A 23,944-nucleotide genomic window follows, 5' to 3' on the forward strand; every position below is an offset into this window, starting at 1 on the left:
TCGTGGGGCACAGACTGTGCATCCATTCTGGAGTAAACAAATTAACAGCAGTATGCCGACTCCCAAAGCGAGAATTAACTGGAAATCGCCGAAGACACTCGAAAAAAATCAAATGAAAAAATGTAGGGATCACACCAAATATAGTTTGAAATGAGGTCACAAGACCAGAACATACTGTAGCAGGGTTTCTGTTCTCCCACAGAACTGTGCACAGAGGATTGGAACCTCGGCGAATTAGGGTGACCCAAAACTCACCTCAGTACCCAACAAACCCCTTACCGAGCTAGCTACAGTGTCTCATTGGTCATAACAAACTCCCAATGTTTAGACAAACCAGAACATGAACTTACAATACCTCAGGTTACGTGGAACACATGAACACTCTTTCGTTATACAATCATTTCAAACCAGAACGTGGAGTAAATGAGGACACGTGCACATTTGAAATATTTATTTCCTAATGCCGTTTTCTCAAGCGCAGTATCTTAGATAATACAAGGAAACATATTATCAGAAGCAAAGTTATCAGCATAGTTACTAGTCCATAGAAAGCAAACGGTGACAGCATGTTAACATGCTGTAATGAATAAGAGTTAACAACACTTATTTCTCACCCTCCCTAACTCACATATTATATTAATATCTAAGAAGGTCTCTTTGGGTTTTAACAGGGCGGGCCCATACCTCAAGATCCTAGAATGAAGAGATCACATCAGCATACACCAGCTCTCTCTGCATGCGAACAGCATCAAGTGTGTATCTGTGCTCCAAGCAAAGCAATATAAAACCCGCCTAAAGCCTAAAGTTGGCAGAAGCTGCACTTATGTTATGTCTATGAAGGTGCGGAGATCAGACCTCATAACAATTCTGTATCGTGTTATTCCTGAAGCTTCAGCACTCTCTGTACAGACATAGTTTATTAAGCAAAGCTGATATCAGAGCAATAACATATTATTCTCATGTAAACCACAACGGGCTACTAGGTTGAAAGCTAAATCAATAATTAAGTGTCGTGTGCAGAAGCAGCAAAAGGAAAAATGGCGTTTAAACATTTAATAAGCCTATGCTAACTTAACACATTATAAAGATAAACAGTAGCTATATGACACCCCCCCATGATCCGAGCACGGATAAGATAAGATAAGATAAGGGCAACTTCATGAGAGCAGAGTTCAAGAACTTTGAACAACGTTATAATCATAGTAAGTGATGGAAAATACTACATGAACCAAATGAAAACTCAAAATGTCAATTTTAGTATTCAACAGCACTCAAGTCAATAGGACTGGGAGGTGAATAAATGCAACGAAAAAGGTGGCATCATCATAAACTAATAAAGGTCATCAAGGCAAGACCGAATATGCAAAATATGCAGCAACAGCCTCCAACATGAAATCACCGTCTTCATCCGAAAACAGTTCAGCCATCCAATTCAAAAGAGGAAAAGAACAAACGTGTTCTCCCAGTACCGGAGCCTCTATTACCATCAGAGGACAACTCGGTGGGTTCTCAAGAAAGCTAAGTGCCAAGAAATCTTGCGCTGCTGCGAGAATGTTCCAAGGACCCATTAGTCCATGCATCGCTGCCAAGGCCATAAACCTTTCGCCAGTACAAACCAACTCGAGAGTAACGATGGGACTCATCAGCTGATTAAAGTTGACGTCAGGAGAAACCGGTCCGCAGAGACACAAATCAATGGCCCAGTCAAAATCACAGCTTAGGCAATGAAACACAGGCTGGACACAGGTGAAGTAGGAAAATCGAAACGATAATCCATATGCCATGCTTAAAATCGCAAGCGGCAGCGTGCCATAATACTCAAGCATCCGGTTGCGAAACAGCGCCAGAAGGGGCTGGGCGGCTCCTTCCACATGTGGGGCATCCATATTTAAGGAAGCAAACAACCACTAGAACGCCTGCCGCTAGTGCCAGTAAAACCGGGAATCCACCAAACAAACTCAAAAAAATGGAATGGAAGAAAGCAGGGATGACTCCAAATATTTTTTCAAATGAAGTTACAAGACCACTGCTAACAGTTTTAAAAAAATGCACCAGCCCAGTTGTGGAGGACGCGTTAAAGATAGAATGTACCATCTCGCTGAAATGCAACGGTAAATCAGTATTTAAAAGGGCCTGAACCTCAGTCCGGGTGTTAGCTATGTGAAGCACGAAAGTTTCCCGAGCCGAACTCAAGGCCACTTCTTTCTGGGACAATAGAGCTCTTATTCTGCTCATGCCGTTGAACTCTGCTGTCAAGGTTGGGATGCGTGGCCAGATGGAAACATCCCTATTTTCATGTGTGGGTGGGTACAGAACATTTCTGCAGCAAACTACACGCTCAGTTACAGTTACCACATAAGCAACACCTTTAATTAACCCGCAACAATCTTCATTATTTAAAAGTAAATAACTTCCGTTTCCCAGCAAGGTAAAAGTCGGAGTGATTGCAGGAACTGGAGTCCCTTTTAAAACACAGGCTAAGTTTGGCCGGTCCTGGTTACAAGAACCGTGCAATTGTATATGCCTACACATTAGCGAGTGATCTGGTGTTTCTGTACACTCCTCCCCATTCAGATAAACCTCCTGTCCGTCTTTCAAACATCTATAAGTGAAAGGAAGGGACCAGACTTCATGGAGAAACGCACTACCTAAGGGCTCATAGCGACCTATGGCAACATATCTCATACAATTTGTAAATTTATACAAAGCAAAAGGTAATGTTATCAAACCGTGGATAAGCCACGTTGCAGAGCTGGCCTCTGCCACAGAAAAAGGCAAGGACTCTAATCTCTCCATATGTAACATAGAAAATGAAGCATCTCGCATGGAAAGCAAGCGCTGCTTGTCAGTCAAATTAAAGGGGGCAAAGAGAGAAGAAACATTCATGTAGGTCCATGGCACCTTGCCAGATTTAAGCGTTTGAAGGGTCCATGCAAATTGCATGATAGAACGTAATTGATTCTGACCATGGTACAACACAGACACTTCATCATGCACAATATCCACTACAGAAGACACAATATTATCTAAAGTGTAAATGCGGGAAGAAAGCATGTTAATACTATTATCTACCACAGCAAGCACTTTTTCTAGATTGGCTTGATCTATAGCTCTAAGGCGTGTCGCTGCCTCAATCTGTGATGTCTTCCAGATTTCATTGTAAACAGCATATATCCATCTTTTTGATCTACCACTAGCCGGGCCTTTTATGAAATCATTTAAATCTACATCATCATTCAGCTTTGCAAGATGTCATTTTACTGCAGACAATTTTGAATGTGTCAGCCAATTTTGACATAATTTGCGCACTGAGTAAGTCGTAACAGAATGATCAGATTCAAAACGTGGATCAGGTCTGACCTGTGTAAATCTATCAGACAAACCCAGAAAACGGCGCTGGCATGAATCAGCACTTCTGTGCCACATCAGCCAACCTTTTGGATCCATACTGGATATGTTAAAGGATGAATTCAGCAATAGGGACTGTAAGTCCCTAATCGAAAACTGAGTATAATTACTCCAGCCAGAATATTCTTGTAACTCAGGGATGGTTGGAGTATTCAATTTTTTAGAAGTAGCCAATCCAAAGCATGTTGTCTGTGAAATAGAAGAATTCAAAAACAACATTTGATTCGGGATGAGACAAGCACGGTGCAAAGCCTCAGTGACTTGTACCTGCCAGCTTTTAGAACCCCAAACAGATTTTAAGTCAATAGTTTCCTTCCATAATTCATAGCCGCCAACAGCTAGCTGATCAAGAAAGGACTTCGAGTACAATAATTTGGTATCGGTAAGTCTAACCTTGGACATAGGCTTCTGTGTCATTTTGAAATAAAAGGACTCGGGATTAGACTGATTGAAGTCAGTAAAATAAGTGTACTTCTTTAAAAAAGTACTTGGGGGCTGCCCTCGGAAACATTACAAGATCTGGAAGCGGTGGGCGGACTACAGAGACCTGACATTGGAGCCCCCCACTGAAACAGATGATAGTCTATCCACTGATTGAGACCTCGGGCCTGGATAGCTCCAAGACACTTAGTTGTGTTTCCTTATGTGTACTGCAGCTGATTGTGATCACGTGCATCGGGTTAGGGCGGGATAAGGGGTGGGTAGTGGGGAATGTTACAGTTACGGGGGATAATGGGGCGGGTGGGAGCTAGTTAAATGTTTGGGCTGTATGTATATTCTATTGTATATTGCCCACTGACGTGTTCTCCTGATTTTGGGGGACTGTACATTTGATCTGCTTGAACTTCTAATAAACACGGTTGTGAAAAAAAAAAAAAAAGTACTTGAACTGCCTTGTTTAGGAGCTGGGCAATGCTCCCATTGTGTATAATTTACAGTATTCCTTCTGGACGTTGTTTTATGTAAGAAGTGATTGCCAAAATGTTGAAAGCAAAACAAATCACCATAATTAGCAGATTCCAAGTACAAATCTTCCGCATCAAAGGCAGCATAGTATTTCAAATCAGAAAACAAGGACTCTACGGCCTGAACATCCCAATCATCAGAACGTATGTTTTGTTTCACTACATCTCCCATATTAACTCTAAGCACATTAGGGACATTAACAACCTCGGTAGGGCCATGAATTTGAAACCTAACGGCATCCCACACTATCCCATCAAGGACAGGCCAAGCAGTGATGTTAATAAATGTCAAGTCTCTTTTCAGTCTGTGTGCAGAATGCGATGAGGAAAGGGGGGCCAAAGTTCCATTTAGATGTCGAATGCATGTTCTTTCCTCGACATAGTGTTCATTCATAATTCGGAAAAAATAAAACACAAACCCAATTGACATAAAAAGGTAAATTGAAAAAAGCACCAGCCAAATATATGTCCAAGGGGGAATCAAAAAATGTTTTTTAAATAAGGTGGCATAAACTGCAAAACGTGAGGGTCTTTTCGAAGCATTGGAAACAGTGTCAAAAGAAAATCTGGATTCTGTGGCCAAACGTGCTTGCAGGTCAGGCATGGTCAGTGGGGTAAGTATAGTCTATTTCATCATGGTCTGTACCGGGCAAAGTACTTAATAAAGGACTGGAAATTGCAGGTAATTCGATGGCCACTTCAGTTTCTTGATTAGAAGCAGTGGGCAAAACTGAATTTCTCACAATGGAAGGACAGGAAACGGCCAGTGTCATGCTAAGAAGAATCGGCCACTCTGTGTATCTTGACATTGTCAATTGAGATAAACCTGTTTTCCTTACGACCAGGAAGTGGTGGTAAAATGACTGTTCTTGTGCCCTTCACTCCAAGCACTGGAACCGGAGCTCGATAGGATGGACCAAATTCTTTCTTGTTATCGATCTTCTCTCGAACCAGTTCTCCAACTTGGGGTAGCCAGCCGACTACCGGGATCTGCAACGCAACATCCGATGTGGAGGGCAAATGTTCCTTTGCAAGACTGTCTCTGGTCTTTTGAAGATCCTGTAAAACATTGCAATGTTCATCTACGTCAAAGGGTGTGGCGCGAGCCACACAGTCTAGACCGTCAAGGTCAGGGACGTACATCTTGATGCCAAAGAGCATTTCGTATGGGGTCCGCCCACCCAGAGACCTTCTAGGGAGATTATTAAGAGCACGCTGCACGCCATTGAGGTGGGCCAGCCAGTTTCTGCCAGTGCCTATAACTCGAGCTGTCAAACATTGCTTTAAATCACGGTTCATTCGCTCCACTACACTATTACCCTCAGGTCTGTAGGGAGACGAAAACTTGACTTGGACCCCCATCGAATTCATGGCATCCTTATACGCCTTAGAGGCGAAAGCCGGACCCTGATCCGAATGGAAGGTACCACAGGCAAAAATCCCTACAAAGATACGCAAATCTCTAATGACAGTCCGTGAATCAGCGCTGCAATGGGCCAGACCCACACAAAGCGTGTGCATGAATCAACTGCTACTAAGATGTACTTATACGCAGTATCTGAGGAAAAAGGACCGCAGTGATCTAAATAAACACAACCTAGTGGTTTATTAGAAATGTACAATTGTGTCTGTGACGGACGCGCAGCAGTCGAAGGTTTAATCTGCTGCCAAATGTCACATTGAAGGACATAATCTCGCGCCTGTTTGTACAGTACCCACCACCAGAACCGTTGTTGTAATTGAGCCACAGTGGCCGAGACGCCCGCATGCGCAGACGCCACACCTTCATGTGCCGCTGTAATCAAGTCAGCCCTGCGATCCGAGTTGGGAATCAAACGTTCTCCAACATCAGGAATTTTCACAAAAGGAACCTTTTAGGGACTTAAGTGGTATGTGTACTTCGAAGGGTACCCCGTAGGATGTTTACCTCCCTTCTCAGTGGCAGCAACAGCCACCAAGATGTCACTATCAATCTTACTCTTGGACCGAGTAACTGCTGAAACTAAGTATGTAGACACCGCTGATTTCGCTGCTTCATCAGCAAGCGAGTTACCGACAGCGTGGACTCCCAACACGCTGATGGCCGAAAGTATGAATTACAAAAATGAGCGGCAACGTAGCCTTAAGCTCCGCCACTCGAACCCAGATCATCTTGTGTTTTATTGTGCTACCCTTGGAATCACGAAAGTCATTCTGAATCCAAAAGAACAAGTTTTCGTTGTAAGACTGGACACAGTAGTAAGAATCACTCACAATAAGAGTAGTTACACTAGGATCTGCGTACTCCAACGCTAGTAAGAGAGCACGAAGCTCTGCCAATTGTGTGGTGCAGACCCCTAGAGGCTGCGTGTGTACTGCCTTGGACTGGAACTCATCTTTCACCATGGCACCGACCACAATGGCGCATGCGGAAACGTAGGCGTGTTTAGAGCCATGTGCAACCTGTGCCGAACCATCAGTGTAAATGATGCAATGGAAGTCCTCCAAAGGTCGCATAGCTAGAGGAGCAGGATGAACGAACTCATACTGCAAGTTCTCTTGCGACCGCAATGAGGCGTCAAAAATAAACGTGACATCCGTAGACGTCAAGGAAGCAGCCCATTGAATCCACCGAGGGTGCAAAGCTTTAGAATTCGGTACACTGGCTTTCGTGACTGCCTCTAAATGAGGACAGGGTGTAACAACCAACATGCGCTTCCCCTGTGACAGAGCTTGTTCCTTAAGAATCGCCATCTGCACAGCTGTTAAAACCTTTTCCACAGTGGGAAACCGCATCTCAGCCGAAGTGTACAAGTGTGACTTGTAAGCAACAGGTACTGTGTCTCCTTCATTAAAAGTGAGGTACGTGAAACCCACTGTCCCAGGAATTATTCTTATTACCAGGTTGGTGTGGTTATCACGAGTCAGTAAAAACTTAGAAGCGAGCAGATCAGCCTGCAAGGATTTCAAGATGGCTGAGTGCTCAGGCAGCCAGCATGATTTGGAAAAAGTTGGTTGTATCAAAGCATACAAAGGCTTGATACGCTGGGCATATTCCGGAATGTATGTCCTCCCAAAATTTAAAAAGCCCAGTAAAGACTGTAATTTTTTCAGTGTTGTAGGAGCGCTCAAATGTGCGCATTTCTCCAAGAAGTGAGGAGCCAAACCTCTACCCTCATTGTTGAGCTCATAGCCCAGGAACAACACTGTGTACTCAGCAATGTGCGATTTTGCAAAGTTAAATTTGTAACCCATGTCTGCAAAGTTACAAATAATCGAATTTACACAACACAGATGCTCCCAAATTTTGTCGTCTGTGAGATAGATGTCATCCACATACGAGCAAGCATCTGGGTCGATCCTCTCCAAAAGAGATACTATGCGGGGGGTAAATATACCAGGACTATTCTTATAGCCCATTGGGAGACGCCGGAATTGTTTTTGGACCCCAGCGCATGTAAAACTCGTCCATTGGGAGCTAAAGCTATCCAATCTGTGGGAATAGAAACCATTGGAAATGTCAAGCGTTGTTTTAAAACGCTTACGCACTAGACTATCCACTAGGGCAGAGCCGTGAGTATTCTGTACTGCAGTTACGGCAATGCGAGTTCAAATGCCGGTAATCCAATACCAAACGATACGATCCGTCAGGCTTGGTCACAGTAAAAAGAGGATTACTCTTCGGTGACACACACGTTTCAATAACTCCCTGATATTCCAATTGTTCAAGGATTTCCGCGACGGAAGCCTTGGTTTCACGCCAAATGGGATATTGAGGTTGAGGCTGAGGCTGAGACCGCAAGGGAATTTCGTGGCAAGGGGACAATTTATCCCAACCACATTGGTTACGGTACAGAGCCGGTGCGAGAGCCCGAGCCCACTCTTCTGCAAAATGCTGCGAATGCTCTTTCGAGACAGTGTTCGCGAAACTGGGGAGGATTACCTCCTCCCCTCGCGGCGCCGCGAGCACAAAAGGTGGGGGCCAGTCAGCCTCCGAAAGCAAAATATCATCCGTAGATGAAAGATTTTCCCAAAATACCTCTTTGATGGTATGTTGTATGTCACCTTCAATTAACAGGACAATTTCATAAAGTCTTTCAGGGGGAGCAAGACTTGTATCGGCTGTTTCTATTTCAACGTAGGCATCAGTCGCTGTCACCCTCAGTAGTGGACGCAGCACCTCTCTCACTATGGTAATCTCCGCCGCGCTGTCCAGCAAGGTCAGAGCCCACGTCAGATTCCGAAGCCGCATTCTCACTATCTGTGGCATATCGATGCGCTGTTAAGGCTGCGACTTTCTTTTTCGCAAACTGCGGTCTTTTTGGCGTAGAATCCTCCTGCTTTCCTGCGCCGTCTGACTGGCGGGCTGGCCACGTCCTTGTTGGCCACCACGTCCCCTTCCGCCTCCTCCTCCACCGGTCTTCGGGGCCGATGAGTCCTGAAAGGAACGAGGAGAGCGTTGATCAGAAACCTGAAATCGATCAGGTGATTTAATCATCGCGCGATCGCGCAAGTCATAAACTCTCTCTGTCGGCGCAGAAACTTGTGGAGCAGGATAAGAATCCTGAGTCTGCTGTTGTTGCTTCCCCTGTTTCTGTTTTTTAGGCCAATTTTGTTTCTTGGACTTGGGCTGGACATCTGCCTCAGCAGACTGCCCTTGTGATTTTTTCTCCTTGATAGCAAAATACTTCAGACCTTTACTTGTGCGACCTATAGTTTTATATGCGGCCACAACTATCTTCGCCAACTGTCGGGGTTTTTCGGCATCGGGTAGAGCAGCCAAAGCATTCGACACCTGAAAGTTCACTGCATCTCCCTTTATATTGGAGAGTATGAGATCGCTAACAATCTCAAAAGAACCACACAGGCGCATACCCAATTCAACCGCTGCTTCCGGTCCGTGATCATCCTGAACACGTTTAACGATCGTAGGCAGTACGGACATAGATGGGGTGCCGAAACACCTCGCATAAACAGCCGCAAAAGTTTTCCCCCAACTTTCACATTCAACGAGTTCAGGAGTCCAATCCTTAGGCAAAGTAATCGTCAACATTCTATGCTTATTAGCAGGAGTAGAATTCGGAAACACAGCCTCCAGTTGGTCAAATTTCTCGGCAAGCCAGAAAGGGAACTCATCTTCATCATCGGGGCGCTTACCAAAAACCGAATTGACCATAACCGGATTGAGCCTCAAACCGCCATGTTCCGTCTGAACAGCCGGGCCCCGGGGGACCACCCGGGAGATGACAACCTATGTATTGCACTAATGCACGAATCACGGTAATCGAAACAACATGTAGTCTGCGAATATCCGCCAGGGGACAAGCGCCGTGATTCGGATGCGGGGTGAATCCACCCAATGCAGGCCAATTTGTGCCTGGAATGGACAAAGGACCCAACCTCGCAGCGGACAAAGAGTGGGGTAGGGCGCCATCAAACCAAACGCGATGCTGCCAATGATCAATAGGTATTTCCAGTGCCCTGTACGGCGTATATTCAGCCGGTACAGGTGAGGGTGTGTAGGTGTGGAACACACCAGAATTTGCGTCCACTGCCGGAAACGTTACCCACGAATAAAACAGTTCGTAAGGGTACGCCGGATCTGCACACACCACTAAAATCACAGCTAAGCCATCCACTGGGACCTGGAAAGTCTGTAAATGGTTGCGCACCGCAATGCGACTATGCTGCGGGATGTTCACAGCCTGCGCCATGATTACACCGGAACTACTGAAACACAAAGGAAACTTTGTAGCACAACTGGGTAGTAATTCAAAGAAACCGTTTTAGATAGATTCAAGCTTGAAAAGACCTATTTCAAAAATAGGTAGGTTTTTCCGACACCACCGTTTTCCGGAAACGACGGTGAAGGGGTTAAGGTTTGAACGATATACTACTCGAGTGTCATGATATAAGACCACCAACGTATGGGCGCCATGTAGCAGGGTTTCTGTTCTCCCACAGAACTGTGTACAGAGGATTGGAACCTCGGTGAATTAGGGTGACCCAAAACTCACCTCAGTACCCAACAAACCACTTACCGAGCTAGCTACAGTGTCTCATTGGTCATAACAAACTCTCAATGTTTAGACAAACCAGAACATGAACTTACAATACCTCAGGTTACGTGGAACACATGAACACTCTTTCGTTATACAATCATTTCAAACCAGAACGTGGAGTAAATGAGGACACATGCACATTTGAAATATTTATTTCCTAATGCCGTTTTCTCAAGCGCAGTATCTTAGATAATACAAGGAAACATATTATCAGAAGCAAAGTTATCAGCATAGTTACTAGTCCATAGAAAGCAAACGGTGACAGCATGTTAACATGCTGTAATGAATAAGGGTTAACAACACTTATTTCTCACCCTCCCTAACTCACATATTATATTAATAGCTAAGAAGGTCTCTTTGGGTTTTAACAGGGCGGGCCCATACCTCAAGATCCTAAAATGAAGAGATCACATCAGCATACACCAGCTCTCTCTGCATGCGAACAGCATCAAGTGTGTATCTGTGCTCCAAGCAAAGCAATATAAAACCCGCCTAAAGCCTAAAGTTGGCAGAAGCTGCACTTATGTTATGTCTATGAAGGTGCGGAGATCAGACCTCATAACAATTCTGTATCGTGTTATTCCTGAAGCTTCAGCACTCTCTGTACAGACATAGTTTATTAAGCAAAGCTGATATCAGAGCAATAACATATTATTCTCATGTAAACCACAACGGGCTACTAGGTTGAAAGCTAAATCAACAATTAAGTGTCGTGTGCAGAAGCAGCAAAAGGAAAAATGGCGTTTAAACATTTAATAAACCTATGCTAACTTAACACATTATAAAGATAAACAGTAGCTATATGACAATACTACTTTAAAATAGTGTGCCAGGTCAGTGGTCGACGATGCATTAAAGATTGTGTGAATCAAAGCACCCAAATGCAGGGGCAGGTCTGTGTTTAATAAGGCATTCACCTCAGTGTGAGTATTTGCAACGTGAAGGACGAATGTCTCACACGCAGATGTAAGGGGGACTTCCTTCTGGGACAAAAGAGCTCTTATTCGACTCATCTTGTTGAACTCTGCTTTCAAGGTCGGGATAGAAGAGCCAGATGGAAACATCGAGCCTCCCATGTGGAGGAGGAAACAAGACATTCTTACAGCAAACTACACGCTGGGAAACTGTAACGATATAAGGAATACCGGCAAGCATACCAAGCATAATCTTCATTATTTAATAACAAACAGCTACCGTTTGCAAGTAACGTGAAAGTCGGTGTAATAGCTGGGGTCGGAGTGCCTTTCAAAACACATGCAAGATTTGGTGCCTGTACATTGCAAGAACCATGCAATTGCAGATTTCTACAGACCAATGAATGATCTGGAGTGGATGTGCAATCTTCACCTTTCAAATAAACTTCCTTTCCTTCCCTCAAGCACCTATACGTGAATGGGAGATTCCAAACTTAATGAAAATAAGCACTACCTAAGGTTCAAATCTACCTATGGCATAGTGTTTCATGCAGGACTCAAATTTAAACAGGGGGAAAGGTCGAGTTATCAACCCATGGATGAGCCAAACTGCAGAATTCGACTTGGCCTCTGAAAATGGTAACGGTTCCAGCTTTTCAATATGCAACAGTGAAAACGTGGCATCCTTCATTGACATAAATTGTTGTTTAACAGTCAAATTAAAAGGCAAAAATAGCAAACTTGTGTTCATGTAATCGCAAGGCACCTTGCCATTTCAACGTTTGAAGAGTCCAAGCAAACTGCATAACAGAATGCAATTGATTCTGCCCCTGATACAGTACTGCAACGTCTTCTTGCACAATATCAACAACAGATGAAACAATATTATCCAATGTGTAAATGCGGGAGGAAAGGGTGTTAATGCTATTATCTACAACAGCAAGCACTTTTTCTAAATTGGCCTGATCTATAGCTCTAAGCCTAGAAGCAGCTTCAATCTCGGACAGTTTCCAAACCTCGTTGTAAGCAACATATATCCATCTCTTCGATCTGCCTGCTGCAGGACCTTTAACAAAATCATTTAAGTCAACAAAGTCAGTGAGTTTGGACAAGTGTAACTTAACTGACGCCAAGGTTGAATGTCTGAGCCAACTCTGGCATAATTTGCCTACAGAATAGGTGGTGACTGAATGTTGAGTCTGAAAACGGAGATCTACTCTAACCTCTGTATATCCAGGGGTCAGACCCAGAAAACGGTGCTGGCAGGAATCTGCACTTTTTTGCCATAGCAACCAACCTTCGGGATTAAGGCTGGAGACATTAAAAGAGGAATTTATTAACAGGGCTTGTAAATCACTTACGGAAGTACTGGTGTAATCATTCCAATGGGGCTATTCACCCAAATCAGGAAATGAAGGAGCATTTAATTTTTTAGAAGTAGCCAATCCAAAGCAGGTGGTTTGTGAAATAGTCGCATTCAGAAACAAAATATGGTTTGGGATGAGACATGCATGATGCAAAGCCTCTGTGCCTTGCACCTGCCAACTTTTAGAACCCCAAACAGATTTAAGATCAACAGTAGCTTTCCACAGTTCATAGCCCCCAACAGCCAACTGATAAATAAAGGACTTTGAATACAGTAATTTAGTGTGGATAAGTCTAACCTTGTAAGAGGACTTCTCAGTCATCTTAAAATAAAATGCATTAGGGTTTGATCAAAAGCAGTAAAATAAAACTTTCTTAAAAGCGTTTATATTCACAAATGTCTGGTCTCTCTTCATAATGTGTGAAGAGGAGTGGGGAGCCAAAGTTCCATCAATCAGTCTAATTGAAGTTCTTTCTTGAACGTAGTGTCCATTAATAAAACAAACAAAATAAACCACAAATCCGATGGACATGAATAAAAAAATTGCAAAAAGCACCAGCCAAATGTAAGTCCAAGGGGGAATCATAAAATGTTTTTTAAACCAAACCAGGTAGCAAAAATCGAAACTTTTGAAAGGGCCTTTGATGCTGTAGAGCCAGTGTCAAATGAAAAACTGGATTGATAAGCCACACGGGTCTCCAAATCAGGCATAGACAAGTCAGTGGGGTAAGTATATTCAGTATCATTAATAGGATCATCAGCAGGTGAATGAGAATTTGCCTAGCCTTGGTGCTGGTAAGTTCCAATTCTATTAAGGACTCGGAGGCGAGGATTATGACTTTCTTCCTTCGCTTTATTGCCCAAACAGCAGCAAGAAAAAACACCAAATACTACATTTCCCATGAACAATAGGGAAACAAAAGAGTCTCAATGGCAGTCCTTCGTCGCTCTCCGCACTCCAGCAGCTCCCATCATGCCCTGCAGCTGCTTCCTCTTCCTTCGCGCGAAGCCCATGCTCCAGCAACTTTACGCATCTTGTTTGGTACTGTCGTTCCCTGCAAAATACGCAGTGTCAGATACCGACCAAATACGCAATTCAGCATCAGATACAAGGTGACAATCCATAGCATACATAGCCAAACGGAACTGTAAAACCAAATTACTTACATTCCATACGGGGAGGGTCCACTTCCATGAAGTCATTGGGGGGGATAATCCTCGCCTCCGAGTCCTTAATAGAATTGGAACTTACCAGCACCAAAGCTAGGCAAATTCTCATTCTATGGCAGGACCGGAGGCTTCGGATTATGCCAGTTCAAAGCTTTTCGACAACCAGCCGAGCTACTTCCAACACTGGCTTAAAATAGAACCTCTTGAAGGTGGAGTCTGAGGACCAGTCGGCCGCTCTCAACAAATCCTCCAACCTAGCCCCAAGGACAAAAGCCTTAGAGGCCATAGCTCCTCTTGCCGAGTGTGCGCCAAATTGTTTGGTATCAATCCCCGCCTCCTGCATCACCCAACGCACCCATCTGGCGATAGTTGGGGAAGAAACAGCCTTGTACGGTTTACGTAGGGCAATTGTCTCTCGCCCGGAGTGCGAGTATCTTCCGTTAAATCTTCATATGCACGGAGGCACTGCACAACGCACAGCTTAGGGGGATCTGGGAAAGCTGGGTAAGAAATCACTCTCGACAGGGACTTAGTCCGCCTACTCACAGTGAATGACACCCCGTCCGGGGAGAAAACTCTAGCAGTGATGTCTAGTGCACGAACGTCAGAAACACGCCTGCAAGACACCAGGCACAACAGCATTGCCAACTTAGCCTTGAGCTCCTTGCGAGACAGAAACCTATTCGGCTGCCAAGACAAAAACAAGTTCAGAACTCTGTTTACGTCCCAAAGGACTTAGTAGCATGGCTCTGGAGGCAAGGAGAGACGAATCCCTCTCAGGAGCCTGCACACTAAAGGGTGCTCCCCAATCGGGGAACCCTGCACCAGATCGTGTCCGGCAGAAATAGCGGAGCAGAAGGTGTTGATGGACCGGTAGGCCAAGCCATCCTCCGCCAATCCGGCCAAAAAATTAAGAACATGAACTACATCCGCCCCCACGGGATCGAAACCCCGTCGCACACACCAGCGACGCCATCTATGCCAGGCTGACCGGTACCTCCTGGTCGTGCTATCCGCCCATGCCTTGGAGAGCAGGTCCTCTGCCTTTCCCGAAAGGCCTGGGAGCGTCCAGCGACGTCAGAGATCCGCCATGCCATCAATCGCAGCGATCCCTCATAGACTAGCCGGTGGGGAGACCCATCCAGACTGAGCAGAATGCGAGGAGAGTGGGGGAGTAGGATTGGAGAATCCCAAGAAAGTTCCAGAAGAACTGGAAACCAAACTTGAGACCTCCACCATGGAGAGATCAGGACCACTTCCGCCGACTGACAGCGAAGCAACGCCGACACTCGCGTTATCATGGAAAACGGGGGAAATGCGTACCCCTGCTCGCCCGACCAATCCTGAAGGAACGCGTCCGTCGCCTCCGCCAACGGATCCGGGCGCCAGCTGAAGAACCTTGGGAGCTGATGATCCAGACGGGACACGAACAGGTCCACTGTGAAGGGACACAAACAGGTCCACTGTGAAGGGACCCCATTTGTCCGCTAGCTGTAAGAACACCTTCCAGACACTGGTGTCCAACAGATGCCGTGAGTGCCAATCGGCCACCTCGTTCTGACGACCCGGCAGCTACTCCGCCGTGACTGACAGCTGCCGATCCAAGCAAAAATGCCCAAAGTCCTTGGCAAGATCCGCTAGTACCTTCGATCTGGTCCCCCCCAGATGGTTGATATAGCGAACCGCCGACACGTTGTCCATCCGGAGGAGGACACATGACTGAACCCTGTCCTTCGTCCAACACTGGACTGCAAAGGAGCCCGCTAGTAACTCCAAACAGTTGATATGTAAGGATTGGTCATGGGCCGACCAGGCGCCTCCGTTGGAAAACTCCCCGCACCTGGCTCCCCAGCCAGAACGGAAGGCGTCCGACTCTATACCCACATCCGGGGCGGAGACGAAAATGGCACGGCCATTCCAGGCCTCCATGTGCGTCAGCCACCACCTCATCTCCTCTCTCACTTCCTCTGACAACGGAATAATCTGAGAATATGTCAGGCCCTTCCTGAGATGGTACGTTTTCAGGCGCTGCATGGCCCGGTAATGGAGGGGACCCGGGAAAATGGTTCTGAATGGAAGAGGACAGGAGGCCCACCAAGCGCACCAAGTGGCGCAACGATGTGAGCTGTTTCACCAGAGTCTGACGTAACTCGTGCCGGATCTTCGCCATTTTTCTGGCGGGAAGACTCAGGGTGGAAGCCACCGAGTCTATGTTGAACTCCAAAAAGGTTGCACACTGCGTGGGGATTAGAAGGGACTTCTTCTCGTTGATGACAATTATCCTGTGCTTGTCCGCGGCGGAGCCTTGCCCCTGATCGGAGCTGCCGCCACGACCGAACGAGCGGCCCCTGCCTCGTCCGGTCTTGTCAAAAACCCGCTGGGGAAAAACCTTCCTAATGTTGGACTGAGCCCTGTCCAAAGAGGTAAACGTGGCGACAAATTTACCAAGTTCTTTAATGAAGGGGTCCCCGAACAGGCCCCCTTGTGCCACTGCGCCGGCCTCCGACGAAGGGAGGTCGCCCAACTTAGGGTCTATTTTAATTAATAGCGACCTCCTCCTCTCAGTAGAGAGGGCACAATTTGCGTTCCCGAGGAAGACAATGGCTCGCTGTGCCCAATTGGACAGGACCTCCGGTGATATAGGATCACAGGAGACCTTGGCCTCCTCGGCCATGTCCAGAATTTTGGTCATGGGTCCTACGGCGTCTAGTAGCTTGTCCTGGCACGTACGCCAGGACCTATCAATACCCTTCCTAGGGTCCCTGACGAATTTCGCCAAGAACGTCCCCATTTTAGGGTCAATGTCAGGCGTTAGCGCCACCTTACTCTCTAGAGTGGGGCGAGGACACTCCGCCCGAAGGCGGTTCCAAGCGTCCTTTTCTCCTGGTTTGCGCAAGCGGCTTGCGACATACTGGGCCACCTTATCTCGGGGAACCCAATCCGAGGATCGGGGGTGGGCGATCTCGTCCGGGTCCAACATGTCAGAAGGACCGGCGGAGGTGGTAGCCTGGGACGGGAGCCACATTCTTAAGAAGCAGGCCTCCTCGTCCGTGTCCGGGGAATCTCCATCATCTTGGGGCTCTGGAGACACAGTGCGCGGAGTCAGAGGGGGAACCTCCACAGGGTTAGGAAAGGACTGGGTCTCTTCATGTGCCATAAAGGCACTTTTGACCTGGGCGAAAGCCTCCAAATCAACCCCTTCAACACAAGGCTTTTTAGGCGGAGGAGGGGTGGGCGTAGGGTCAGGGACCGGGGCCGGCGTAGGAATCAGGGAAGCCAACTTGAAGTACGCCTCGTCCAACCGAGCCGTGAGGCGTTGCTCCAGTGGCACCATAGCCTGATCGACTGCCCTGTATATAGAATCATCTACCGCTTGATAAAAGTCCTCATCCCAAGAGGCATAACTGAGAGGGTCTTCCTCCACGTATTGGCCACTCCCCCCTTGCATTTCGAGGTAAATCAGGCTCTGCTAAGGAGGGGAACTGCGGCACCAGCAATAATAAATGCCCCAACAGGCACCAAATGTACACTGGGAGGGAGCCCAGATTATAAGGGTGAACACAAAGGCACCCAATTGACGGGGACTGGCCCCTGGGAACGCTGCAACCCTTTGAGATCGCAGGGCGCCCACCCGGCAAAGCGTCCCTCGCGCCAGCTCTAGCACAAATTACGACCCCTCAGGGTGTCAGAAAGCACACATACAACCCACAACGGGTGTTCACAGCCTGGGGAAAAAACAACCTAAACGTTCAACCCCGCAGGGTGTCAGGCCGGGGGGCAAGGGGCACCTGAAACAGACTGAGGCCACTGAAAAAACGCGCTAAAAAACGCTTCAAAAGCGCCCCTCAGGCGCGCTAGCCAGCAATACTAGGTCGCCCCCTAGCGGAGAAAGGTACACACCGCGCCTCTAAGGGGACCAGGATCGTGTGAGGAGCGCTGAAAAACGTCCCGCGATCACCAGGGGACTCTGTAGGGAATAAACAGGTCAGCGCTTGCCAGCAACAGTAAACACTACCCACACAGACCCCAAACACCAGAGAGAAAAGCCAAAAACCACTTAACTTGCTGCTGAGCAGCGAAGAAAGAGGAAGAGGAAGCAGCTGCAATGCATGATGGGAGCTGCTGGAGTGCGGAGAGCGACAAAGGACTGCCATTGAGACTCTTTGTTTCCCTATTGTTCATGGGAAATGTAGTATTTGGTGTTTTTTCTTGCTGCTGTTTGGGCAATAAAGCGAAGGAAGAAAGGCATAATCCAAAGTCTCCGGTCCTGCCATAGAATTTAATAAAGGATTTGCAACTGTATGTTTTCAATGACAACATCAGGCCTGATGGCAGGATCCGGAACTAAAATAGAGTGTCACACCATTGCTGGACACGAAACAGCAGGAGTCATACTATGAAGAATCGGCCACCCTGTGTAGTTTGACATTGTCAAAAGAGATTTACCTGTTCCCCTTTCGCCCAGGAAGAGGAGGTAAAATTACTGTTCTTGTACCCTGCACGCCAAGCACGGCAACTGGAGCTCGATAGGAAGGACCAAATTCTTTCTTGTTGTCGATCTTCTCTCGGACCAGTTCTCCAACTTGGGGTAGCCAGCCGACTACAGGAATCTGCAACGCAGCATCAGATGTTGAGGGCAAGTGTTCCTTTGCAAGACTGTCTCTGGTCTTTTGCAGGTTCTGAAAAACATTAGAATGTTCATCTACGTCAAAGGGTGCGGCGTCCGCCGCCATGTCTAGACCATCAAGGTTGGGGAAAAACATTTTGATGCCAAAGAGCATTTCGTATGGGGTCCGTCCACCCAGAGACCTTCTAGGGAGATTATTTAGTGCACGTTGTACGCTATTGAGGTGGTTAAGCCAGTCTCTGCCAGTACCTAATACCTTAGTTGTCAAGGATTGCTTTAAGTCACAGTTCATCTGCTCCACAACACTATTACCCTCAGGCCGGTATGGAGATGAAAATTTTACCTGGACCCCCAATGAGCCATGGCATCCTTGTACGCCTTAGAGGCGAACGCTGGACCCTGGTCGAAATGGAAGGTACCACAGGCAAAAATTCCCACAAAGACACGCAAATCCCTTACGACAGTTCTGGAATCAGCACACCTTTGAGGCCACAGCCACACAAAGCGCATGCAAGATTCAACTGCTACTAAGATGTACTTATACGCAGTATCAGATGAGAAAGGACTGCAGTGATCTAAATAAACACACGCAAGTGATTTATTAGATATGTACAACTGAGTTTGGGGCGGGCGGGCAGCAGTAGAAGGTTTCATTTGCTGACAAATGCCACATTGAAGGACAAAATCACACGTTTGTTTGTATAAACCCCGCAATCAATATCGTTGCTAGAGAAGAGAAACAGTAGCTGACAAGCCGGCATGCGATGAGGCCATCCCAGCGTGGGCTGCTGTAATCAAAGTCTGCCAGCGGTCCGCGTTGGGTATTAACCTGTTACCAACGTCATTAATTCTCACATAAGGAACTTTATCAGGGCTTAAATGATAAGAGTATTTAGAAGGGAAACCTCTAGGGTAATTACCTCCCTTTGCAGTTGCGGCAATAGCTGCCAAGATGTCATCATCTTACTTTTGGAACGTGTAACCGCAGTTACTGCATATGTTGCAACTGCTGTCTTCGCAGCCTCGTCCGCGAGACAGTTACCAACAGAGTGAACTTCGACACGCTGGTGACCTGGAGTATGAATTACAAAGACAAGTGGCAGCCTCTCTTTAAGCTCAGCCACTCGAACCCAGATCATTTTATGTTTTATTGTGCGCCCCTTGGAGTCACGATAATAATTTTGAGACCAGAAGGGTAGATTGTCATTGTAGGATTGAACACAGTAGTAAGAGTCACACTGGGGTCCGTGTACTCCAATGCAAGCATCAGAGCACGGAGCTTTGCCAATTGGGCGGTACAGTCCCCTAATGTCTGAGTATGCACGACATCGGACTTGAATTCACCATCCACCATAGTACCAACCACAATTGCGTAGGCCGAAGAATATGCTTGCTTTGAACCCGTAGCCACTTGCGCGCTTCCGTCAGTGTAAATGATACAAGGGAAATCCTCAAGTGGACGCATAGTCAGAGGAGCAGGATGAACAAATTCATACTGCAAGAACTCTTGAGTCTGCAGTGAGGAATCACAAATGAACGTGACATCCGGAGATGTCAAGGACGTGGCCCATTGTATCCACCGAGGGTGCAAAGCTTTGGAATTTGGTACACTGGCTTTCATCACTGCCTCCAAGTTAGGATACGGAGTAACAACCAAAATGCGTTTTCCCTGCGACAGTGCACATTCCTTAAGAATCGCCATTTGCACTGCCGTCAAACTTTTTCCACAGTGGAAAACCGCAACTCAGCTGAAGTGTACAAGTGTGACTTATAAGCGATAGGGACTGTGTCACCCTCATTAAAAGTGAGGTACGTGAAACCCACTGCCCCAGGTACAATTCTGATTACCAGGTTGGTGTGGTTATCACGGGTCAGCAAAAATTTAGATTCAAGCAGATCAGCCTAAAAGATTGCAAGATGGCTGAATGCTCAGGCAGCCAGCACGATTTGGAAAAAGAAGGTTGTATCAAAGACTAAAGAGGCTTGATACGCTGGGCATATTCGGGAATGTAGGTACGCCCGAAATTCAAAAAGCCCAGTAAAGATTGTAGTTTCTTCAGTGTTGTGGGAGAGCGAAAGTGCGCATTTCTCCAGGAAGTGAGGAGCTAAACCTCTACCTTCACTGTTGAGCTCGTAGCCCAGGAACAACACTGTGTACTCTGCAATGTGAGATTTTGCACAGTTAAATTAGTAGCCAAAATCCGCAAAATTGCAAATGATGCAGTCAACTTGGCACAGATGCGGCCATAATTCATCTTCTGTGAGATAAATGTCATCCACATACGAACATGCATCTATGTCGATACCGTCCAAGAGAGAGACAACGCGAGCGGCAAAGACGCCTGGACTGTTCTTATAGCCCATAGCCAAACGGCGAAATTGGCGCTGTGTGCCACCACTGGTAAAAGCTGTCCATTGACTACTAAGTGGGGAAAGACTGTGGGCAAAAAAAACATTGTATATGTCAAGTGTGGTTTTTAACCTTTTACGCACGAGACTATCCACAAAAGCAGAATTGTGAGTATTCTGCACCACACATGTACGACAACGTGAATTTAAGTGGTGGTAATCCAATACCAAACGGTACGAACCATCTGGCTTGGTCACAGTAAAAAGGGGGTTAATCATTGGAGACACAGACGTTTCAATTACACCTTGATATTCCAATTGTTCAAGGATTTCCGCAACGGAAGCTTTTGCTTCTCACCGCATGGGGTATTGGGGTTGAGGCTGTGGCATTGACAGCAACGGGATCTCATGTCGAGGGGAACATTTCTCCCACCCACAGTGAATACGGTACAAAGCTGGCGCAAGTGCCTTAGCCCAATCTTCTGAAAAATGCAGCGACTGCTCTTTCGGCACTGTGTGTGCGAAACTAGGGAGGATCACCTCCTCCCCTTGGGGAGCAGCTAAGACAAAAGGTGGGGGCCAGTCGACCTCCACCAACAATATATCTAAGGTAGTAGTTAGATTTTCCCAAAATACCCCTTTTATGGTACGTTCTATGTCACCTTCAATTACAAGCACAATTTCATAAAGTCTGTCAGGGGGAGCCACTCTAGTGTCAGCTGTCTCAACTACAACAAAGGTGTCAGTCGCTGTCACCTTCAGTAGCAGACGCTGGGCCTCTCACACTATGGTAATCTCCGCCGCACTGTCCAACAGCGTCAGCGCCATGTCTGATTCCTAAGCTGCGTTCTCACTATCTGTGGCATATCTCGCTGTTACCGCAGAAACTTTCTTCTTTTGAAATTGGGGTCTCTGTCGTGGTGACTCGTCTTGCTTGCCTTCTCTGCCAGCCTTGCGAGGCTGCTCACGGCTCTGTTGGGCACCTCGACCTCTGCCGCCGCCTCCTCCACCGGTGGGAGAGACCGATGTTTCCTGCAAAGAGCGAGGAGAACGTTGTTCAGGAACCTGAAATCTAGCAGGTGACTTAATTGTACTGCAGTCGCGCAACTCATATGTATGCTCAGTAGTGGCAGGTGTAGGTGAAGCAGGACGGGACCCCTGTGTCTGTTGCGGTTTCCCCTGTTTTTTGTTCTTACTCCAATTTTGTTTCTGAAATTTTGGGACGAAAATTCTTTTCAGATGACGCTTGTTAAGTTTGCTGCTGTGTTTTTTAGCAAAAGGCTTAACACCCAAACTATTACGGCCAACAGTTTTATAAGCCTCCGTAATAATTCTCGGTAACTGACGGGGTTTGTCGGCGTCAGGGACATCGCGTAAAGCATTAGACACCTGGAAACTTACTGCATCCCCCTTGACATTTGCAAGGACAAGATCGCGAACCATGTCAAACGCTCCTACGAGTCGCATTCCCAACTTCACAGCCGCCTCCGGCCCGTGTTCATCCTGAACAGCCTTAATAACAGAGGGCAGGACAGCCATTGACGGGTTGCCGAAGCACCTAGTGTAGACTGCCGCAAAAATCACACCCCAAGTTGTACAGTCATTTATGTCTGGCACTAAGTCTTTCTGCAAACTTATGGTAAGGATCCTGTGTTTTCCACAGGAGTAGTATTCAGGAACACTGCTTCCAGTTGGTCGAATTTCTCGGAAAGCCAAAAAGGCAACTCATCCTTATCCTGGGGACGCTTGCCCATGACCGCATTAACCATGACAGGACTAAGCTTTAGCCCGCCCGCTCCAACTGGATGCGCTGCACCACCCGGGGCCCCATCCGAGAGGTTGCGGGTAATGTAATGAACCAGACCCCTAATAACGGTCACAGCAGAGGCATACAGGGGTCTCAGTTGTGGAGCTGTTAACAACCCTGCATTAGGATGCAGGGTATAAGCAGCTAAAACAGGCCAAGTAGCGCCTGGGATTGACAACGGTCCTTTTTCTGACCGCCGTTATTACATGTGGGAGGGCACCATTAAACCAAACAGCATGCTGTTAAGCCGAAATCAGAACTTCCACTGTCCTATATGGAGCGTACTCTGTAGGCGCGGCAGCTGGGGTGTAAGTGTGAAATACACCAGACACAGCAGAAACCGCAGGAAACGTGACCCATGAGTAAAACAACTCAAACGGGTACACTGCATCAGCTGATACAACGAAAACAACTGCCTGCCCTTCCAATGAAGTTAAGAGATCCTGCAAATGATTCCGCCCAGTCAAGCGACTGAGTGCTGGGATAGCAACCGCAGCCATAATGACACAGTGATAGAGAAGTACAATGCAATAGAAAAAGGCACAATTGGGTAGTAATTCAATAGAAAAATGTTTTTAAAATATAAAGCTTGAAAAGACCTATGCAACTATAGGTAGGTTTTTATCTGTCAACTGTCAACCGGAAACAATAGTGAAGGGGTCGTAGACTGATATAAGCACTTCTCAAGTGTCTCACAATAAGACCACACTTGTTGGCGGCACCATGTTGCAAGGATCCTGCTCATACACAGAACTGTGCACAGAGACCTAGGACGTCAGTGAATTGTGGTGTACCAGAAACTCACCTCAGTACCTAGAAAACCCCCTAACAGCTAGCATCAGTGTCACATTAGCTCTTCATCCTATAGCAAAGTAACCAATGATTAGACAACCTAGAACATGCGACTTAGGACCATCTCAGGAATGGTGGGAAGCGAGAACACTCTTTTGCTATACTCTCATACCAGTCCACAACAGGAGTAAATAAGAGACACGGTAAGGTCAAAATATTTATTTTAATCTTGTGATCTCATGTGCAGTATCTTAGCCAACATAAGCAGACATATGATTAAAAATAATATGGTCAGCATGGTTACAATTCCATAAAATACAAAAGGAGAAATCATATTACAATGATAGTGAAAACTGGTCCTATAGCGCCTAGTTTTAACACCCGCCCTATATAGTAACTATGTATTATAAACTATAGAAGGTCTCTTAGGCTTGTGTGGGGGACCCCATTACCTTTCGGCTCAGTAAGAGTAAATTACATCTGGATCAGCATAGGCTCTCTGCAT

This window comes from Lissotriton helveticus, chromosome 4_1 (genome assembly GCF_964261635.1).
Source record: "Lissotriton helveticus chromosome 4_1, aLisHel1.1, whole genome shotgun sequence".
Classification (NCBI taxonomy): domain Eukaryota; kingdom Metazoa; phylum Chordata; class Amphibia; order Caudata; family Salamandridae; genus Lissotriton; species Lissotriton helveticus.